General features: G+C 38.1%; 1 long non-coding RNA gene across 2 annotated transcripts in view; it reads right to left on the minus strand.

The window, feature by feature from the left end:
• Nucleotides 1-12,509, minus strand: part of LOC144223135 (uncharacterized) — a 217,262-nt gene that overhangs the window by 134,561 nt on the left and 70,192 nt on the right. For both annotated transcript variants that reach the window (XR_013332584.1, XR_013332583.1), the window contains exon 2: nt 1,709-1,853. This is a non-coding gene — a long non-coding RNA (uncharacterized LOC144223135). The remainder of the gene's footprint in view (nt 1-1,708; nt 1,854-12,509) is intronic.

Raw genomic sequence — 12,509 nt, forward strand, 5'->3', positions numbered from 1 at the left:
TGGTAGCCTGAGGGCACTTGACATTTGGGAGTTGTAGTAGGAGGGAATAAGGGTCACTAGGAAAGGAAGGGGCTTATAGATAAGTTCTGCCAGCTGATTTTGACCAGAGTCAGTTATGATAAAATGGCCTCTTCTCATTCCTTTGGATCTCCCTCAAACTGTAGTTGGTGAGTTATTTCTTCTCCAACCCACTCATATATTCAACAAACACTTCTTGAATGTTTTAATATGTGCCAGGAATGATACACACTGACACCTGCAGGAGACTTCCTATTAGATTAATGCTCAGGCAGCTTTAGAATCAAAGTAAGCATTGTAGGCTCAGGATTAATATAGGAGCACACACAGAATAAGGAATAAAAGTGGAAATGATAAAGACTCAGCTTCCTAAACCTCTTTTTGGGGCAGTGCCACTGAAAGATGAACTCTGGATAAACTGGTAGGTCAACAATTTTCAAAAGAAAGGTCCTTTGCTTCCTGCCTTGTGGTTGTATTTCTTCATGCATGTGTGCCTCGGTTAGTGACATCATAATTGCTTTATACGAGGAAGAAACCAGCAGGCCTTTGGCCTTAGAGGAGTCACTACTGACCCATGCTTGAGAAACTGACAGAACGGCCAAGCAAAATCAGTGACAAAAGAAGATTCCCCAGTAAGCGTTGTCTGGAGGATTACGTCTCCCTTTCTGTACTCCTCCATTCTCTTTCTGTACTTTCCCAGAAATGTTTCTCTCTTTGCTCTTACCGTTTTATTTCTATTGCTTCCCTTACCCTAACTATCCTTATTCATTTACCACCCTTTGTCGACCAGTTGCCCAGTAGGAAAAAATGAGTAAGCTTTAAAGGAAAAAAATTTACCAGGGGGGATGATTAGTTTTCTTAATGAGAGCACGTTTACTGATAATAATATGAATACATATGCAGGCACACATATATAACATTTAAAAGGTCTTAAATAGGAGTATAAGATAGAGGGTGGATAGCAACTCTTTGCTCCAATTAAATTTGTTCACCAGTTTTTCTTCAAATATGCACCTCCTTGTCTTAATGCCTGTGTTCGCTCTGATCCTTTATTCTACACTGCCCTCCTACATACTTAACTCCATTGATAAAATGCCTCACTGTCCTCAGAGGCCCAACTCAGAGATCAGTAAATATTTATTGAAAGGATTTGTTGAATGAATAACAATGATCTCCTCTGAGATGATCTCTCATTTCCCTTCTCTACATACTTAAAGATTTCACAGTCTGCAGAGAAACTTCATGGAGGAGAATAAAGAAGAATGGTTCCTGAATGTGATATTGATGGGGCCAGAACATCTGTCACTCATTAATCACACAAGTGCTTTCACCTGGGTTGTTTGGCTGTGTCATCCTCCCCCTATTAATGATGCCTTCTCATTCTATTCCCCAATCACTATGAGTCCAGAAGGAACATCTGCCAGTTAGAAAAGACACTGGATGATCATGCAAGTTGTGGGCATTTGGGAACAATCTTCAGAGCTTGATGACAGATGAGGTTGAGAAGAGGGAGTCACAATTATTGGGATGAGATCCCAGGGAATATAGAATGAAGTACTAATTCCAGGAAGTTTTTGGATTGTGAGAAGGACAGAAAATATCCCTTCTTTCTATAAGGATTTCTTGGTAATACCTTTGGGTAGAGACATATAGAGCTCGATTAGTGGAATGAATGAGATCTGTTCTATACCTCTGATGATGAATGTAGTTTTTGTCTTTGTCTTCTTTTGCTTTCAGTCTTATTTAGACAGGAAGCCCACTGAACCGAGAAAGGTATCGTCCGTCCACCGTACAGAGCTGAATGCACTGTCACTGCTGTATAAATTGCCTTCTTCCTGAGGATAATAACAATGTAGATCATTCCTCTCTTCCGGGATGGCAGATCTCATGTTCATTTATAACATTTTGGACATCCAATTCAGTTTGCATATTCTTATGTAAGCACCTTTGCGTTTGTAATAATAATAATTAAAAAACCCACTAAAGATGGATGGCGTATTTTACTTTTGAGACATGGGGTTCAAAAATCTCAGGTAGGATTGTCTCTCCTGTCTCTTTACTATGTAATGTATGTATTCTCTGGATGGTTTGCTGGATGCTTATTTCTTACCTTAAGTAATTGGTGGGATTTTTTTCTCTCTGCTTTAGAAGGGAGTCTTCCTGTTACCCAAGTTGAAGTCTCAAATTCATTATTTTCTGTGTCATATGCTTATGCGTGCACATTAACATGAATACTAAAAAAGTTTCTGAAGTTTAGAAAGTGGTTTATATGCTTTTGAAACCCCTATAGCATCTCCACATGATCTGATCATTTGAATTAGATTGAAAATTACCACAAGGAAGAGAGCTTTCTTATATCTCTGTGAGTAAAACTATTTTGTAGAATAATTGCTCTATATATTTTTCTTTATCTGAGTAATGGCTATTAGTTTTCTGAACTGCCACAGAAATGATAAATCATAAAATGTTCTTACCATATCTATATATTTATGAAGTCAAAACAATTGGTTTGTAAGGAGAAGGCCTGCGAAAGAGGATTTGATATCAATTAGGCCAAAGCTTCCTCCTACACTATTTTACCGAATTAAAATCATGATTTCATTCAAACATGGTGTTGTATATAAATATCCTGAACTCCCTACCTGGAAAATAAGTCCAAAACTACTCTCTTTAAAACTTCAGACTATATGGGAATCAGTTTGGAGGTATTTAAACATCACCAAGTGATCAGTTTTAAGAAGAGCAAAAGAAAAGCCCATTATTTTGAATTATCAATTTATTCTGAAATATCAATGTGTGTATGGAATTGATAAGACAAATGGTTGTTTTCATTCTTTTTTTTTTTTTCTGTTTCTTTTCTTTTTTTTTTTTTTTCTAAGTAAGCACTATTCTTAAAATCTTCAGGGGTGCCTAGGTGGCTCAGTTGGTTAAGTGGTTAAGCATCTGACTCTTGATTTTGGCTCAGGTCATGATCTCATGTTTTGTGAGATCGAGCCTTGCTTTAGTCTCTGTGCTGGGTGTGGGGCCTGCTTGAGTTTCTCTCTCTCTCTCTCTCTCTCTCTGCCCCTCCCTCACTCACACATGCATGCTTTCTCTCAAAATAATAAACTTAAAAAATAGTAAAACATCCATATATATTTACTATACAAGTATCTGAAATAAGTTCAGGTATTAAAGCAGTTTGTTTCTATTTCTAATGCTAAGAAACAGCATAGATCTGGAGAATTAAAGTAAAAGCATCATTTCTCTTTCTCATCAGGAAAGATGAGATGATGTGAGGCAAATCAGAGAAATTATTATTGAATATATCAGAACAGAGGTAAGGTGTGGAGTGTTTTCTCCATAAAATAGGAATCTGGATTTGATTTTGAAATTTTTTAGTCTGAGCTCTGCCAGGTGAACTACAATAACTAATTCTCTGTTTATGTTCCTCAGTATATGTTCAACTTCCATTGCAACTCAGTTGCTCACCAGACAAGACACAATTGATGACTCAGGCTGTCTCAATATTGCTGTGAAGTTACAGCTTTATAAAGTGACAACTGTCATTTTAGATTCTCACCAGGGAGAGTAAAAATAAATTAATCTTTGTCAATTTCAATGTTTTCCCCTTGTTTTATTGTTATTATAAACCGTTCTGTGGAAAGGAAAAGTACAGTGTCACTCCAGGTTCATCAGACTTGAAGCTAAAGGTTAAATGAATTTCTCAGACTGAGCTCATTCAGAGGGAGAAGGCACACGTATCTCCATATAACACAGAGATTAATCTGCATTTACTGGACACCTAGCTTTATTTGGCAGCTAAGTGTTTGCAATTTGAATACTGAAAGTCATACATCTATTTATTGAAAACACCGGAGAGAGAGAAGCACATACAGCAGAGCAAAGACACATGCTAAAAGCCTTGTAACTTTCCATGTAGGGTTATTTTTGAGGAATACTAGTGAAAATGATCATCTCTACTGTCTTATCATCATGCTTAGAATGTTTATGATTTAGAAAGATGGACTGATAGAATTCCACCCCTGGAAGAGAACTGAGAGATCACTGCCTTCAGGTTCCTCTTTCTTTACCCAGGGAAAATTAGGTTACCTGCCAGAGTTCATGGATCTGGCTTCAGGCAGAATTTGAAATGGAGTATATCTCTTGGCTCCCAGTCCAGCATTCTTTTTATTATACCTAACAGAGATTTCTACTTTTGACTCTACAAGTCTTAAGACCTCGGGTGCCCACTTAAAAAGGAACATTTTACATTGTTATTCTTTAAAATTTTAATGTAAAATAAGTTTGCAGATGTTTTCAATTATGGCAACTGACTAACAAACAAGTTCCTGAGGGAAAAGGATGTAGAATAGACATCTGGATAATAAGGATTCTAGAAGGAAGGAGGGGATACTTATTTTTGCTTCCATTCTAGATGTAAGGTGAACAAACTGATTAGTGAAATTGTATTTTCAATATGGGACACATCTCTGGTGTGTTAATTTGTATGCATGTGTGTATTTTCTGACCAATACAGAAGAACAAAGCACTATACTTAATTCTTTTATTTATATGCATATTACAGAAATCTATTTAGCCTTTAATGTTCCTTTGAGGACAGGTTTCTTAATTGTTGTATTATACTAATTCCAACTAACTGGTTGTGAAAAAAATCAGGCTGCTGGTTTGGGACAGACCTGAATACAACTGTCTAAGTTTCAATCCTTTAACCTATCCTGTTGGGTTACTCTTTGAGGTACTCTGCTTCTATTCCAATCAGGATATTTCTGGATAAAAAATAAATTAATTTACCTTTCCCAGTCTGATCACAGTCTCCAAAGACCATGTAAGGAATGCTCAAGTGGAATAAGTAGCAATGTAATTAGGGGACAGAACTTTTGATGCCAAAATCTCAAGTAAAAATGTACAAATACCATGCAGTTTGAAGCAGTGATTCTAGTTTAACTCAATTCAAGCTGCGAATGTGCATCAAACAGGAAAATCAGAAGGAAGATTTCTAGAAAAGCCCAACTCTGGCTGATTTAAGCTCCTTTGCAGAGTTAATTTCAAATTTCTACCTTCTATATTCAAGCTAATCACATAATGCCTCTGCTCTGTGTGCAGAAGAAAGAGGGTAACTCAACAGTGTAGACTGCAGAATTGTACCCCCATATTAAATAAAGTTCAAGTTCCTTTACAAGTAGAACTTTGGTTGTGGAGAATCCCCATCAGAAAATCTGCATGCCATCATCTGTCCAAGACCCCGGGGGCAGCTTTCTGCTGCAGAACTCACGCTCCTCAACGAAAGCCTTATTCCTTCCCAAAGGCCCAAAGACAGAATTCATTTCCTATTCCTGCTGCCTACTAGCTAGGGAAGATGCATAGATACTTTAAAACAGAATCACTCTAAAGATGAAATGTGCTGAGCACAAAAGAACCTGATGAGGGGCAAAAGGCAGATTTTTGCCATGGCGGTATTTCACCATTCCACATAGCTACTACCTTTCAGCCATTGCGTTCATGTTCCTTTCTAACCATTCCAGCTAGAAAAGATAATGCTCTCTTCCTACCTCTTGTCTTTTTTGCTGTCCCAAGAATATGTCAAGGGGCCCTTTTCATGCAAATCTATGTATAGCAATTCCTTGAGGAGAAGGTATCTGGGGAGACAGAAATTATCAACAAATCTGGAGTGAGCAATTTAAAAAGTTCTCAAGACTATTGTTATCAGATCTATTACTTTCTGACATTAAAAAAAAAAGTATGGCATTTCATGCCTAACCACCATTACTCTTTTGTGATAACAAAGTTATTTTGAATATGAATAAGCTTTTAAATTGTTGAGAATAATACGGAGAGGAGATTTAGTTGTGGTAGGGCTAGATATTTCTTGAAATATACGAAATCGATTCTATTGATCCTCTTCCTTCATCATCATAGAGGTCTCCTCAAGCATTTGTAGACTAACGGCAATCAAGTGCTCTTTAGGCTCGACAGAGGGATTCTACTTCAATACAACTTCAAACCACTAACCCCACTTTGAGTATATCCCCTGCTTGATAGGAGAACATGCTCCTTCAGCTTCGTGGCATCCTTTTCCCACTTCAGACAAAAGAGCCCGGCTGTCTTTCCAGGAGCCAATAAGCGACAACTGGAGAAAGAAATACCTTTGAAGGGCTACAGGCACTATGCTGACTCTACAATCTGAGGAAGGTTGGGAGGCTGGAACTTAGAGCTGGCAGGGAAACCAGTGAAGTCAGACTACAGCCCCTCGGCGGCGTCTCTTTCTTGAACCAGTTAGTCTTCAACTAAAGTTCAATGCTCTGAGGCACTGATCAGGTAAGAGGAGGGGCCTAGGTGGGACATGTAAGGCGGTGATGGGCATGGTGGCTTCCTGTTGGCCCTGGCATTGCCCTGAGCAGATGACTGTAAGCTCTGCCCATCTGCAGCTTTCTTCTATCCTTCTGAAGAATTCAAACCAACTTCTTCCTCCAGAGTGCAGCATAATGTGGATGTGTTAGCTCATCATGTGCCTTTGTAACCTGGCTTTCATGAGGTTTTCTCTCACTTGACAGAGCTCTGTGACTGATTTGCCTTTATTTCTTGGCAGCAATCAGCATGTTTCCCTGCAGCTCAGCAGAGGTGCAAACCTGCTGCCTCCTGACTTTTGAACTGGAGACCAGACTTTCACAGAGGTCCTAGGGTGAGCTCTGCACTCTGTGGGTCCCTGGGAAGATTACAGAACCCTGAGATGACACCACTGATATGGTTGGAGGTGTTAGGAAGGAGCCAAGACTTCATGGCCCAGAGAGTCAATACCACATGTTTGAAGTTTCCAGCCTATGCGGATATTGGTATTACATTAATGAGAGACTAGAATGTTGTGGTAAAGTAAAAACAGCAGAAGATCCAAAGTTGTGTTGAATTATATTCTCCAACAACTGTTTAATTGGGAATAGGAAGAACATTCTGAAACGTCTGAGTTCATACACCTGCAATTATTAAACTTATCTTTATAATGTGTCAGGCAAGAGAATAAACTTTTATAAAAATTCTAGGGGAAAAAAAAACAAGTCATTTAAATACAGTCTCATATTTCAAAAACAATATCCATGGAATTTGAAATTCTACATTTGGTTTATGTTTAGTTGACTGGTATCAGTGTGTTTCCTCATTCATGCTCTCCTTATGCCTTCAGAATAAATGTGCCATAGGGACAAGGACAATGTCTGCTTTGTTCATTTTGTGGGATCTGGAACGAAATGTCTGAGGCAGCACCCAGAAAAGTGGAGAGTGCTTGGCTGGGCCAGGTTGGGGCCAGGTGCACAATTCGTCTATCTTGGGCCCATGGAGTTGCCTTGTGAGGAGCTATCTGCCTTGTTTGCTTCCTCCAAAACAGAAAAGAATACAGCCTAATTTACTGCTTCTTAGGGAGAGAGCCTAGAGCATAGAAGGGGTTCCATAAATTCATATTTGTTGAATGAACAGATACATGAGTAAAAATGGTACTTTTTATAGACGGCAGGATAAACACTCACTGAACTAAGCCCTTCTCACCCACTCAACAGAGAGGCTGGCCCTCAGCAACATTATGAGTTCCTTGACTTTGGGGTAATTATTCCCTGGATTCCTGTTTCTGATCCCCTCTGCCTAATTGCTGTCAGACTTCTTTCAGGTATTTAACAGCCTTACCTGTTTCTTCTCATCTAGTATCAAAGTCTGTTCACTTACAAAGCTCTAAGATCAGTCTCAGACACCTACTGGGAATGGAAGTCACTTTGTTTCTTCTCACGTTGGTATTTCTCTGTGTCTTCCTGTCTTTGTACAGCTTGGTCTCAGATATTACTGGCCTGTAAGCACTATACTTTGCCAGGTCAAAGCAATCCTGTTAGAGTCAGATAATATACTAAAATCAGTAAAAACTGAGAAGATGATGACTTAGTGCTGATTATTCCTCTGATTTTCTGCATTAAGCATAACCAGATGTCCTAGGGAAAATCACTGATCTTTTATAAACCACTCTATTGCTTAACCTAAGCTACCCCTTCCTTGCTTGCCTCCGAAATTCCCGAGTCCAGAGGATGGTGCTTCTGGACAAAACAAAAACAACACAAACAAAAGTAAATATAAAAATAAAAATCTCCAAACACTGCAGTCTACCAGTCTACCTCAAATAATACTCAGTTCCTCAGAGTAATCTTTTAATTTCAAAACCATAATCTATCTTGAATCTCTTCATTTCTCTCATCTCATTCCATTGCTGTAGGCCAAGCCATCAACCTAGCTTAGATGAATTCTGTAGTAAATCTTTACTACCTTTTATGCATTTTCTCTGATTCTCAGTCTATTAGTGGTCTCTAACCAAGAGATGGGTACAACATGAATCCCACCTTGTCACTGGTCTCTCACCCAGCCATGCTGGTGCAGTCTCTGTCTCCAGCACCCCATCTTCCCACTTCCCCAGCCACCATGGCTTGTGATATTTTGTAGAGCAAATCCACTCTTTCCCATCCTGATGCCTTGGTACATGTTCATGTATAAAATGGGACACTAGGTTCCTATTTCTTTATCTGAATCCTTTCTTCTTTCAGATCTCAGACTATTGTTTTACCTTCCCAAACTTTTGCCATTTCCACATGTACTCCTCCACTCCCTTTATCTTTTTTCTATCACTTAAACAATAGCATTCATCACTACTTATACTTATTTTACTCACTTATTATCTCTTTTCCTCACTGAAATGTGTGCTCAATACAGACAATGTTCAGTTGTACAACATTTATACCACCAACATAAAACATTGTGACCGGCAGAGCTGGTGTCCAATAAACATTTGTTGAATGAAGAAATGAATAAAATTAAATTGTAGCTTTCTTTGGTGGATGTTCATGAAGGTTTCCTTCATTTTGCACCAATCAATCTTCAGTCTCCCAAAACTAAGTACCTCATGATATAACCTGAGTCTGGAAGAACTCCTCTGTCAATCCAAGCAAAACTGAATTTAATGGTTTTTTCTTTCTTTTTTCTTACAAAATCTAATGGTTTTTAACTCTTTTTACATTTTTTTTCATTTCTGAATACCTGCATATTTGGCTTACAAATTGGTAAAGTATACTTTTGCCTGCATATAATTAGAGGGACTCCCTTCTTTCTCTCAGGTGACACATTACTTAAAATTACACTCAGAGAAAATTACACTCCAATATGTTTTGTGCCACATAAGAACATTGGACTTTTGCGGTGCCTGGAGTGCCTCAGTCAGTTGAGAGTCCAACTCTTAATTTTGGCTCAGGTCATATTCCAGGGTTGTGAGATTGGGCCCCGCTTTCAGCATGGAGCCTGCTTAAGGTTCTCCAGCTCTCTCTCTCTCCTGTCCCCATCTGCCCCTCTCCCCCACTCACACACAAATTTAAAAAAAATAAAAAAATTAAATTAAAAATTTTTTTAAATTAAAAAAATATTTTAAAAAATTAAATTAAAAAAAAGAGCACTGGACATTTTTTTTCCCCATAAAAGATACAACCAGTAATATAAACTTTTTCCCAAAAGGAAAAGATATGGTGTATACTGTATTTGGCCAAATCACAATTTGTATTGCTTTCCAGTGTCCATAACAAAGCAGACACAGATAGGACCACTCAATCTAAATGTGAAAAACAGAGAAAAAGAAAAGAGTAAAATCAGTTTTGTTTTCCTTTTCACCATTCAGCCACTGAAGCTCCTTCTTTCATCTTTACCTCCCCTAACTACTAATTGTACAGTCTGAGTCCATTGGATCTTGTTCTCAGAGAGCGTGGAGGTAAATTGCCATGAGCTGGGCATCGTGAAGAGAGGAATTAGAACATTAGCTGTGCCACTTTCCAGCTGAGCAGTTTTAGACCCATTTTGTCATTTCTAAAATGCTCTTATCAATACCTATCTTCTGGCATTGTCATGGCAATTAAATGAGATGTTTATGAGTAGTAATAGCATAGAGGCATAAATGTGGTAAACGTCAATTAATGTTTACCTACATTTATTGATAAATACATTTCAGCGTGGGATTTAACCACCAAAAGAGCCTTTAATTACCAAAATAACTGATGACAAATCTTGGATATCAAGTACTGCCATGGAATATTGTTGGAGAGAGAGATGAGATTTTTTATGTGTTTCTTTTTTCCTCTAGCTCTTTTAAGACTTTCTTAGTTTTTCCTCTATATATGACTTCAACAGCAATTAGGCTCCCAAAAGAGTTTGTTTTACCCAATAGGTAATTCATAGATAAAATGCTGTTAGTGGGCTAAATTTTTAAGTAAGAAGTCACATGTTTGGGTACATGGATGACCTAGAGTTGACTGCCAATCACAGACTGTATTTGTTTCATTCATTCATTGGAAATTCTTGCAGAGATGATAGAGATTCTTTGCCCAAAAGGAGGAGACCACGTATACAAATGTTTTTGGATGAGGGCCCCAAGTTTTGCTCTTGGCTTCCTGAACTCCTTCGGGCAGGGATAGAATGAGGAAGACAGTGCAGGAAGAGCCATGCTGCCATTCATTTACAGTATTTAATTGAATGCACTGTCTTTGTACTTTATCTGTTATTCCTGGCCCCTAGGGACACTGGGCAATATGAGGTTCTAAGTCACAATTCCGTTCACTAAGTGTGTGCTGGAGCTTGTAATGAGTTTGTCTAAAGCCTTTCACACCTCTGCTTTCCATAAAAGGTTCATTTACCTTTCTGAAACAGAACAGAGCTGTTTTTAGATTTCCCTGATTTCCACAGACAAGACACTCCTGGGAGCCTGCTGTAGAAAGTGTTCACTAAGGCACATTCTTAGCTGACTGCCTGATGGGGGAATAGGGAAAAGCAGCCAGAAAGCTCATGTCCTATATGCTTCGTCCCAGCCTCAGAGTTATTAATTGTACATCACAGCATTCTCTTTCCTCTAAATACATGTCTATCTCCTTTATTAAAACTTCATACTAATTACTTCCATTGCATCCCTCAATGGGTTGATTCCATATGCAATGTATTAATTACTCTCTGTGCAAAGGCTCTAACATAAATTCCTCTGGTGTCTGTCCCTTATTGCTTCTTAAAACCGTGTCCTTTCTTCCCTCTATTTGATGATAACTTATTCTAGTTGCTTTTCCTCCTGTTCTACCTTTATATTGGTAGGACAGATTTCCAAAAATTATGGCCAAAAGTGAGTCCACCTCCTTGCATATATTCCTCTTCTTCAGCAAGTCTTAAAATCTGCTGCACATTTTTTGATAGGATTCTGCCTCTTTAGATCTTTGAATTCTGTGGATGTAAGTAACTTAGACCCGAATCTTGGGTCAACATAAGCCAACATGTGGGCTCCAGTAGTAATGAAAGAGTGGGAAGTTAAGGCAATAAAGGAAGGAAACATGAGAAAAATGGAAGACAGATGAGAAAAAGGGAACTCTTCCTGACTAGTAATGTCCCATATGTTTTACTCTTTGAAGGCAAGAAAGAGCCATAGAAATTCCTTGGAATGGTCATACTACACCATATATTCTTTGTTCTTGATGAGAATTGGTATTGCCATATGCAAAATGGAAAGGGTTCAGCTGTAACAACAGAATCAAAAGACAATCAGCTTCTTGCAATTACTCAGTTCCTTTGCTCTTCAGAGCAAATGTTATTTGACTCATGTCAAAAGTATATACAGACTTTCTAATGACCCCAAATGGATGTTCACCTTGATTGCATATAAATAATTTTGAAAGACTGAGAGGCAAATTTGCATTTCTCTGATTTGTCCAGGTGGTTTGTGAGTGTGACATCTTTTTTGACACTTGGCATCTCTGAAACATTTGGAAAACCGCTATCCTAAAGAAGTGATTGCCATTTTATTTCCTAGTAATGGAGGCTGAGCTATAAATAGTTTCTTGGAACACTTAATACTGGTTAGTCAGCATGAGACCAATGATCTACAGGGCAATCTAGTCGGATTAGCATGAAGAATAAACCATATTTTCTATTGCCATTGGCTTCAGAGACATATAAAAGTATCACAGACAATTACTGCACATGGACAGAAAAGTGTAAACATTAGATAAGCACAAGCTTCCAGGAAAATACATTTGAGAACAAAGGATATAGAAAGGCACTATGTAGGAATAAGAACACGTGGGTCGATCCTGATTTAACTTACTCACTCCAAACTTCAGTTTTATAATTTGTAAAATGTAAACAATGTTTGTCTTACCAATATTTTAAGTATCAGTTGTTTGATGAACATATTCTTTAACACCAGGGAAATGAGTAATTACAATTATCATTCATATTGGTCAAGTTGGCAACTCCCTATTTGCAGATCAATCTATATCTATGTCATTTCCCCTTTTATTTTGATAGTATACATGCAAATTGTTTGATTCCAGGCATCTATTACTTGATTCCCTTACAATTCAATTCAATTCTGTTCAAATCTGTTCTATCCTACTTCCTGTTATTTCCTTGATATATTAACTAATCTTATTGGGTACTTGAAATCTATA

This window comes from Crocuta crocuta, unplaced genomic scaffold, assembly GCF_008692635.1.
Source record: "Crocuta crocuta isolate KB4526 unplaced genomic scaffold, BGI_CrCroc_1.0 scaffold231, whole genome shotgun sequence".
Classification (NCBI taxonomy): domain Eukaryota; kingdom Metazoa; phylum Chordata; class Mammalia; order Carnivora; family Hyaenidae; genus Crocuta; species Crocuta crocuta.